Raw genomic sequence first — 8,920 nt, forward strand, 5'->3', positions numbered from 1 at the left:
AGGAACTAAATGTATTTAAACATTGTACTTAGACTTCGGCCCAAAGTTGTGCCAACCTAGCTAAAAAGTAAATCAATATCTCCCAAAAAATAATCCCTCCTACCTACACAATATCCATATCCTCCACCTTCCTCACATTCATGTGCCTATCTAAACATGTCCTAAAAGCCTCTAATGTATTTGTCTTTACCTCCATACCAGGCAGCGCATACCAGCATCCACCACTCTCAATTCAACCCTGGGAAACAGATACTCCCTGTCTATTCTATCTACGTCTCTCATAAACAGATCTCCCCTCAGCCTCCACTGCTCCAGAGAAAACAACCCAAGTTTATCCAGCCTCTCCTGAGAGCACATGCCCCCTAAACCAGGCAGCATCCTGGTAAACCTCTTCTGCACCCTCTCCAGAGTCCTTCCTGTAGTGGGGTGACCAGAACTGTATGCAATACTCCAGTTGTGTCCTTATCAGTTTTATAAAGTTGCAACATAACCTCTTGACTTTTGAACTCAATGCCTCGACTAATAAAAGCAAGCATTCCATAAGCCTTCTTAACCACCTATCGACCTTTGTAGCCACTTTCAAAGAGCTATGAACTTGGGCCCCCCAAGATCTATTTGCTCAGCAACACTGTTAAGGGTCTTGCAGTTAACAGTATACTGTTTTCTTGCATTTTCTCTACCAAGGTGCAACACCTCACATTTATCTGAGTTAAAACTCCACTGCTATTTCTTTTCCACTATATTGCACTGTATTCTTTGCCAGCCTTCTACACAATTCAGAACTCCATCAATCATCCACAAACTTACTAACCCACTCATCTACATTTTCACAAACATGAGGAAATCTGCAGATGCTAGAAATTCAAGCAACACACACAAAATACTGGTGAAACACAGCAGGCCAGGCAGCATCTACAGGAAGAAGTACAGTTGACGTTTCAGGCCGAGACCCTTCTCTTGGCCCGAAACATCGACTGTACTTCTTCCTATAGATGCTGCCTGGCCTGCTGTGCTCCACCAGCATTTTGTGTGCGTTGCATCTACATTTTCATCCAGGTAATCACAAACCGCAGAGGTCCCAGCACAGATCCCTGCAGAACTCCACTAATTACACTGGCAGACTTGCAGACTTTAAAACAAAATGTTCAAATTCACAATTACCCACATGATGAGTACCTAGAATTATATCTACCCCTATAAAATGCTGTCAGAGGTCAGACGCTGACAGGGATGAACTCCAGCCAGAAAAAAATTAACAGTTGATTCAGAATACCATGGGTAAAGTGCTCTATTTACCTATCACCTTGAGAACACCGTAGAATTGACCATATTTCAAGACTGGTGTGTGAAGGAGGGTGAAGACGGGGATTGGAGAGATGGCTAGACACTGAGATTTCAAAGTTCAAAATAAAATTTATTATCAGAGTACATACACTTCATCACATACAACACTGAGATTCTTTATCCTGCAGGCATACTCAGCAAATCTATAACAGTAACTGTAAACAGGATCAAGAGCATAGACGAAAACATACTGTTAAACTGCAACTATAAACAAATAACAATAAATCACAAGAACATGAGTTAACAAGATAGTGTCCTTAAAGTGAGATCATTATCGTGGGAACATCTCAATAGAAGAGTGTAGTTATCCTCTTTTGTTCAAGAGCCTGATGGTTGAGGCGTAGTAACTGTTCAACCTGGTGGTACGAGCCCTGAGGCTCTTGTACCTTCTGCCTGATGGCAGCATGGCCAGGGTGGTGAGGACCTTTGATGATGGATGCTGCTTTCCTGCAACAGCATTTCATGTAGATATGCTCAATGGTTGGAGGAGCTTTAACATGCTGTAGTGGGATGAATCTTTTACCTTTTGAAAGACTTTCTGCTCAAAGGCATTGCTGTTCCCATACCAGGCCGTAACACAGCCAGTCAATAAACCTTCCACTACACATCGATAGAGGTTTGCCAAGGTTTTTGATGTCATGTTGTATCTCCGCAGACTCCTAGGAAAGTAGAGGTGTCATTGTGCTTTCTTTGCAATTACAGTTGTATAGTGGGTCCAGGATTGACTGAGTTTCAATAATGGAAGACCAGGTATAAAAACGAGTTCAAAGTGGAGCAAAGTGGGGAATGGAGTCTTTAGAGACAAGAGAACCATCCCTCAATTAGTGACCAACAAAATGCATAAAACGAAACCAGGAAATATCAATATGCCAAAAATGTAATTGATCCAGTCAAGGCCACATTTACAGTTGCAGACTAATCTGTTATATGGATTCCCTTCTTGCCCACCATCGTTTGTCTCATTGCTTCTTCTCAGTGCTCCATGCTACAACCAGGTCACCCACTGAGAGCCTTGAAGAGTTAGGTCAAGCAACACTGGATGGCCCAGCCTAACACAGTCCAGCCTGTTAACACTGTTAACAGCCACACTGGAGCGGCAGTGATGGGGACGCAAATAGCCCAGGGTCATAATCACTTCCTACTAGCTATAGGTAAGTAATCTGCTGAAGTGTCTATACGTCCTCAAAGTCCAGCAGAAATCTGAGCTCCGCCACCAGCAGAATCCGGTTAGCCACAGAGATCTGTGACACTATTGGTCAGGGTTCCCAAGTGTTGACACAAATCCGGCCATAATTTCCTTGCTGGAATGGATTATCCACTGACTACACACAGACACAAATGTATGATTGGAATGGGACACCTGCATTCCCAGGTGTATGCTGGATGAATGGTACTGGACACCTGCATTCCCCAGGTGTATGCTGGATGAATGGAACGGGACACCTGCATTCCCAGGTGTATGCTGGATGAATGGAACGGGACATCTGCATTCCCAGGTGTATGCTGGATGAATGGAACAAGACACCTGCATTCCCAGGTGTATGCTGAATGAATGGAATGGGACACCTGCATTCCCAGGTGTATGCTGGATGAATGGAACAGGACACCTGCATTCCCAGGTGTATGCTGGATGAATGGAACGGGACACCTGCATTCCCAGGTGTATGCTGGATGAATGGAACGGGACACCTGCATTCCCAGGTGTATGCTGGATGAATGGAACAGGACACCTGCATTCCCAGGTGTATGCTGAATGAATGGAACTGGACACCTGCATTCCCAGGTGTATGCTGGATGAATGGAACAGGACACCTGCATTCCCAGGTGTATGCTGGATGAATGGAACTGGACACCTGCATTCCCAGGTGTATGCTGGATGAATGGAACAGGACACCTGCATTCCCAGGTGTATGCTGGATGAATGGAACGGGACACCTGCATTCCCAGGTGTATGCTGAATGAATGGAACGGGACACCTGTATTCCCAGGTGTATGCTGGATGAATGGAACGGGACACCTGCATTCCCAGGTGTATGCTGGATGAATGTAACTGGACACCTGCATTCCCCAGGTGTATGCTGGATGAATGGAACAAGACATCTGCATTCCCCAGGAGTATGCTGAATGAATGGAATGGGACACCTGCATTCCCAGGTGTATGCTGGTATATCATACCCCAGGTGACTGGGACTAGATACCAGGGATACCCCAGGACACCTCATTCCAGCATGGACAAAACCCAAGCATCTTGAGTTCCAGCTAGGCATGTTATGGTTCTCAGCAACAATATAATAAAAATGTAATCAATACCACAAGTGGCCAGTTCTAGCTCAGCTGTTGATGCCTGCACGGCATAACCAGTATTCTCTATTAGTGTAGATTTCCAGCAACTGCTGTGTTTGTATCTTAGCAGGTCCAAAATTGTCTTTTTTTTTAAATCTCTTCCTTCTGTACTCATCCATCTCCCTCCATTTAAATCTCCTCCAGAGCAGCATTAACAAACCTTCACCATCTCCTCCCAATGAGCACCATCACTTTCACAGGGTGTCACTCTGTTTCTCTTGAGCTCCACCTTACCACAGATGTTCCTTCTCATCTGTCTACCTTTCCATTCTCTGCAACTTCTAATGTTTCGATTCTCATGTATGGTCCTTAAACTTTAATTGCTTCCTTTTCCACAGATGCTGGCTGACTTTCACAGTTTCTTGTTTTAATTTCAGATTACCAAGACCTACATTTTTACACCATTTCACCTTAAGTATCTCCATGTGCAACCCCATCAGCTTCAATCCAAACCAGGGGTTCCCAACCTGGGGCTCCACAGACCCCTTGCTTAACGGTATTGATCCATGGCATAAAAATGCCCCACTAAATTACAAGGATACATTTAACTTTTCCTCTGTTGTGGTTTGGAGGTTTGCATGACTCAATGATCCAGAGAGCGTAGCTGGCTGGAGTCAGGGCTTTGTACTTTGGCTCTTGGTAGGGTCACTCATGCCAAACAGGTCAAAGGGTAGAGGCCAGACTGAGAGTGGCCCACTGGTCCTCCAGGTTTGGATGTTCAGCTCAGGGCTAACAACCCTGACTGGTAAAAGAGAATTGTTACAGAAACAGCAATGAAGAATCCCTCTACTGCGACAGTAGACTCTACGCAAGGCATGCATGACTGACAGCAGTGAAAACCAAGAGGAAGCTACTGACACAATGAAGGAAGCTCTGAACACCACTGGAGATGGAGGACCTCCATTGCTGCCCCAAACGCCCATGGTATAATGGGCAGTAGGATAAGGTTTAACTTTTACTGTGTTCAATGTATTTAAAGATGCACTTAGACAGACACATTGACAGGCAGGGAATAGAAGCTGAAAGTCCAGGGTTTCCCAACCTGTTCTATACCTTGGACCAATACCATTAAGCAAGGGGTCCATGGACACCAGATTGGGAACCCCTGGTTAGCAGATGGGTTTAACTGGATTAACATCACGGTTGATGCAGACACAGTCAATTGAAGGGTTTGTTCCTGTGCTATACTTTTCCATGTTAGAGGCTAATTGTGACATAACTGATGTAGCTGTATATCTCCCTAACTGATAATTTAACAAGAAATTGGTACTACTGGTGTCCATTTAATCTCGGTGCTCACTTCCATTGTATTTGTTAGAAAACAATAGGGATTATTATTGATGGTTTGTCAGTGCTTCACTTTGTTGCTGAATGGTGAAAGATTTATTGAGGAAAGAGGCATATGTTACATGCAGTTATATATATTTTAAATCAGGGGTTCTTAACCGGGGTCTGTGGATAGATTCCAGGGGATCCATGAACTAGGATGGGAAAAAATTAGACCTTTATTTTAACTAACTTCTAACGGAAATTTATATCCTTTAATGATGTAGGCAACAAACCACAGTAGGATTAACAGACCCTGTGACTTTGTCACCAATAGAAATCACAGATATTTTCTCATCACATTACAGCTGTTACAAATATTTTAAAATATCATTTACAGCACACTCACCATTACTTCAAAATTACAGTAGTTATTTGTGCATTAATAAAGCACATATATTAAGGTTCAAAATACTAGTTTTTTTTTAATATTTTGGTAACTGTACTTCAATATAATTGGTTTCTTTTGAAATCCTATGTTTTATACACTAGTTTATGTATTTAAATACATTATTCAGAGAAGGGGTCCACAAGCTTCACCAGACAGCCAAATGGGTCCAGGGCATAAAAACTGTTAAGAGGGGGTGGTAAGGTTGTGTAGTAGTTATTGGAACAGAACAGGTGACCCAGACTCACTTCCCACTACTACCTGAAAGGAGTTTGTACGTTCTCCCTGTGATCGTGTGGGTTTCCTCTGGGTGCTCTGGTTTCCTCCCATAGTCCAAAGACATATCAGTTGATAGGTTAATTGGTCATTGTGAATGATTAGGCTAGGATTAAAATCGATGGATTGCTGGGAGGTGTGGCTCAATGAGAGCACATTCTTGGATGGTGTGAGCATTTTCTATTAAAATATAGGGAATAACAATGAACAAAGAACAAGATGTCCTCATGTTATTCTAGGATCTAACACTTGAAAATCAGGATTGGTAAAATGTCACTTTATGATCCTACACATGGTTGACACTTAACTGAATTCAGCATGAGAATACCAAATATTACAAAAGAAATTAAATATAAACTTATCTTGTATCCCTCATTTAATGAGTTTCTGTTAATTTCAGTCTAAAACTTCCCAGTTCATTTAAAATGTCTCAACGTTCCAGTTCAAGTTTCTTGTCATTCAACCATACACATGTATACAGCTGAATGAAACACCATTCCTCTGAGGCCAAGGTGCAAAATACCTCAATGCCAAGGCCAGCATTTGATAAAAATGACAAACTTGGGAAAGGTTTGACAGTGTAAGAGCAAATCTGGTGTTCATCCTAGCTAAGGTGTGGGGTTCAATGATTACAGGCAGTCCCCGGGTTACGTACGAGTTCTGTTCCTGAGTCCGTCTTTAAGTTGGATTTGTACGGAAGTCGGAACAAGTACATCCGGTATTATTTAGCGTCAGTCAAACGTTTGTCTTAGTATATAGCATACATTTTACCTTTCTATGCATATAAAACACTTAAGAAACTTATGTATTCCAATAATAAACCACTGTATTGCTTAGTAATAACTGTAGCTTTCATCGGGGCAGGGCCTTTCACACACGCCATTATTCTCACTTTATCCGTTATCCTTTAAAATTGTTCCGATCATTGACTGACTGTAGCCTAACGCTTTTCCAGTGGCATTTCACCTCTTTCCAAACGCTTTATTATTTCCACTTTATTTTCAATCGCGATTGCTTCCCGTCAATGGAACAGAAACACTGCGGGCGGCGACTCCCAAGGTCCGCTGGGTCCTAAGGAGCACCGCACTGAGACAGGTTAAATGGGACGAGTGGGGGCTGTGCTGGGTTTGGGTATTTGATCCTCCACAATATTCCGTGTGGGAATTTAAACCGGAGGTGGCAGTGTTTTTTTTTATGAGGTCGAGTTGCGAGCTCGACATCAATGCAGCACGGATGGTACAGGAGTCACTGGATGAACATCAACCTGGCACTGGAACAGTCTATCACAAGATCGAAGTCGGGAAACTCCATTCTCCAGCCCGGCGCTGATCTCACTGTGCCTCCAGCCGATCAGAACAGGGGGGGGGGGGGGGGCGGGCGGGGTCAGGGTGAGTCTTACTAAGAAAAGTTTAAGCCAAATACAAAGTTAAACACTCAACAGTGACAACGGCAATGACTTAAAATGGTGGACGGCGTAGCAATCCAACTTAAAATGGCGGACGGCATTCTCCTTCCTCTATTCGTAAGTACGAGTTGTCCGTAAGTCGGACTTTCGTAACTGCTTATTCAAACAAGGAAATGAGGTTAACCGTGAGAGGCATAGATAGGGTAGACAATCTTAATTGTTTCCCCAGAGTAGAAATGTCAACCACGAGAAGACAAGATTATAAGGTTAGAGGAGGGAAGTGTAAAGGCGAAGCAAGGGGCAAGTTTTCCTATTTCCTGACTTGTCCCTTGGTTGGGCAGCTTTTATTGAACAGCTGTGGTACCAAGAGCCATTATCAGGAGCGCTGTGTATGCAGGACCCTTAACATTATAAAGGATCCCATCCATTCATCCAGCATCATTTTTGACCATCTACCATCAGGCAGGAGACTCTGATCCATAAAGACAAGAATGGTCAGGGTGGGAAACAGTTTCTTCCTTCAGGCCATTAGGCTTCTGGACTCCCTGCAGCATTTAGTTTGAAGTGGCACTGGATAATTTTTACTGTACCCTACAATATTTAATTATGCACATTAATTTGTTTATTATTTATGTGCAATTCATTTGTAGATTTAATTGTTATTGTGTGTTATATGGGTGTCATATGAACTACAGTGCTTTACACCCTGTTCAGGAGAAACATTGCATCCTTTAACGGTATACATGTATTTAGTTAAATTCCAATAAACCTGACCTGATTTGACCACAGATACCAGGAGAGACCCAGTCACGAGTTTCCTGGTAGGGGTGCTGTATGGTTTGAAGGGAAACCCTGAGAGAGGTGGCATCCCACCCCCTCTCCGCTGCCCTCGGCCTTGGTGGTGGGGGGGGGGGGCAAGGCTGGGAAGTGAAAACTAGTGAGGGAAGGGGGTTTAATTGCATGCCCAGGAAACGCCAATATCCTCTGATCAGGAAATCGGAGCCCTCGACTCTACCCTACCCCTACCTGTGATCGGTGATCAAGATCTCACTACCAGGACCCACCACCCTCCCAGGTAATCGGGGGGGGGGGGGGCACGTCCTCACCTCCAGCCTGTGGTCGGGGCTCCGGACATCAACCGCTATCGCCCAACCCCAGAGGTCGCCACCCCCCCGCCCCGAATACCACCCACCAGCACCCTAAGCCTGAGGCCTATTCCCTTCGACGCTGCGGGCGACATCCCCGATCACTACCTCCGCCTCTCTCCACCCACCACCATCCCCCTCCCCCCCACCCAGCCAGCCTTCATCCTCGCTCGCCGCCCCGGCGTAGCCTTCCCATATCCCACCTGGGTCGGTTGGCGGCGGCGACCGGCTCCGGTGGCAACGCGGCCGATGGATGGGTTCATTCAAAAATATCCCGGCGGGTCTCACGCGCCGGGCCGGGCCCAGGTATCTACCCGCAGCGGGGAGGGATGTTTCTGTGTTTCCTTCAGTACTACTACCCGCACAGAGTACCCGGAGCGTCCCGTTTTAGTCTTTAATAAGAATAATTACTTATATTAGCGTCAAATGTCTCCTTGTCAGAGTTGCTAGGGTGAGCGTTCATGTCAAGAAGGAGAAATATATTACGGACACCCCCTCCGCTTTTGCGGATGGTCCGACCCTAGTGCACGCGCCCACGTGACACGGGGGCTGCGGCCGCTTCCACCACGTGGCGCGGGGCGAAGGACCACGCGGCCCTAAGGAGCACGTGATCAGGCTGCGTACCACGTGTTACGATGGCCGGAGCTGATTGGATGGTGGGTCGCGCCCCTTGCCGGAGATGATAAAGCATAT

The 8,920-nt window shown here is 45.1% G+C and overlaps 1 protein-coding gene across 1 annotated transcript in view; it reads right to left on the reverse strand.

Moving 5' to 3' along the window:
- The window catches only part of LOC140736645 (zinc finger protein 541-like), a 116,627-nt gene extending 108,101 nt beyond the window's left edge, over positions 1-8,526 (reverse strand). The window contains exon 1 of the mRNA XM_073062456.1: positions 8,431-8,526. The gene's annotated coding sequence lies outside the window, so the exon portion shown is untranslated. The remainder of the gene's footprint in view (positions 1-8,430) is intronic.
- Between the last annotated feature and the right edge of the window lie 394 nt (positions 8,527-8,920).

Source organism: Hemitrygon akajei, chromosome 12, assembly GCF_048418815.1.
Source record: "Hemitrygon akajei chromosome 12, sHemAka1.3, whole genome shotgun sequence".
In the NCBI taxonomy this organism is placed as follows: Eukaryota; Metazoa; Chordata; class Chondrichthyes; order Myliobatiformes; family Dasyatidae; genus Hemitrygon; species Hemitrygon akajei.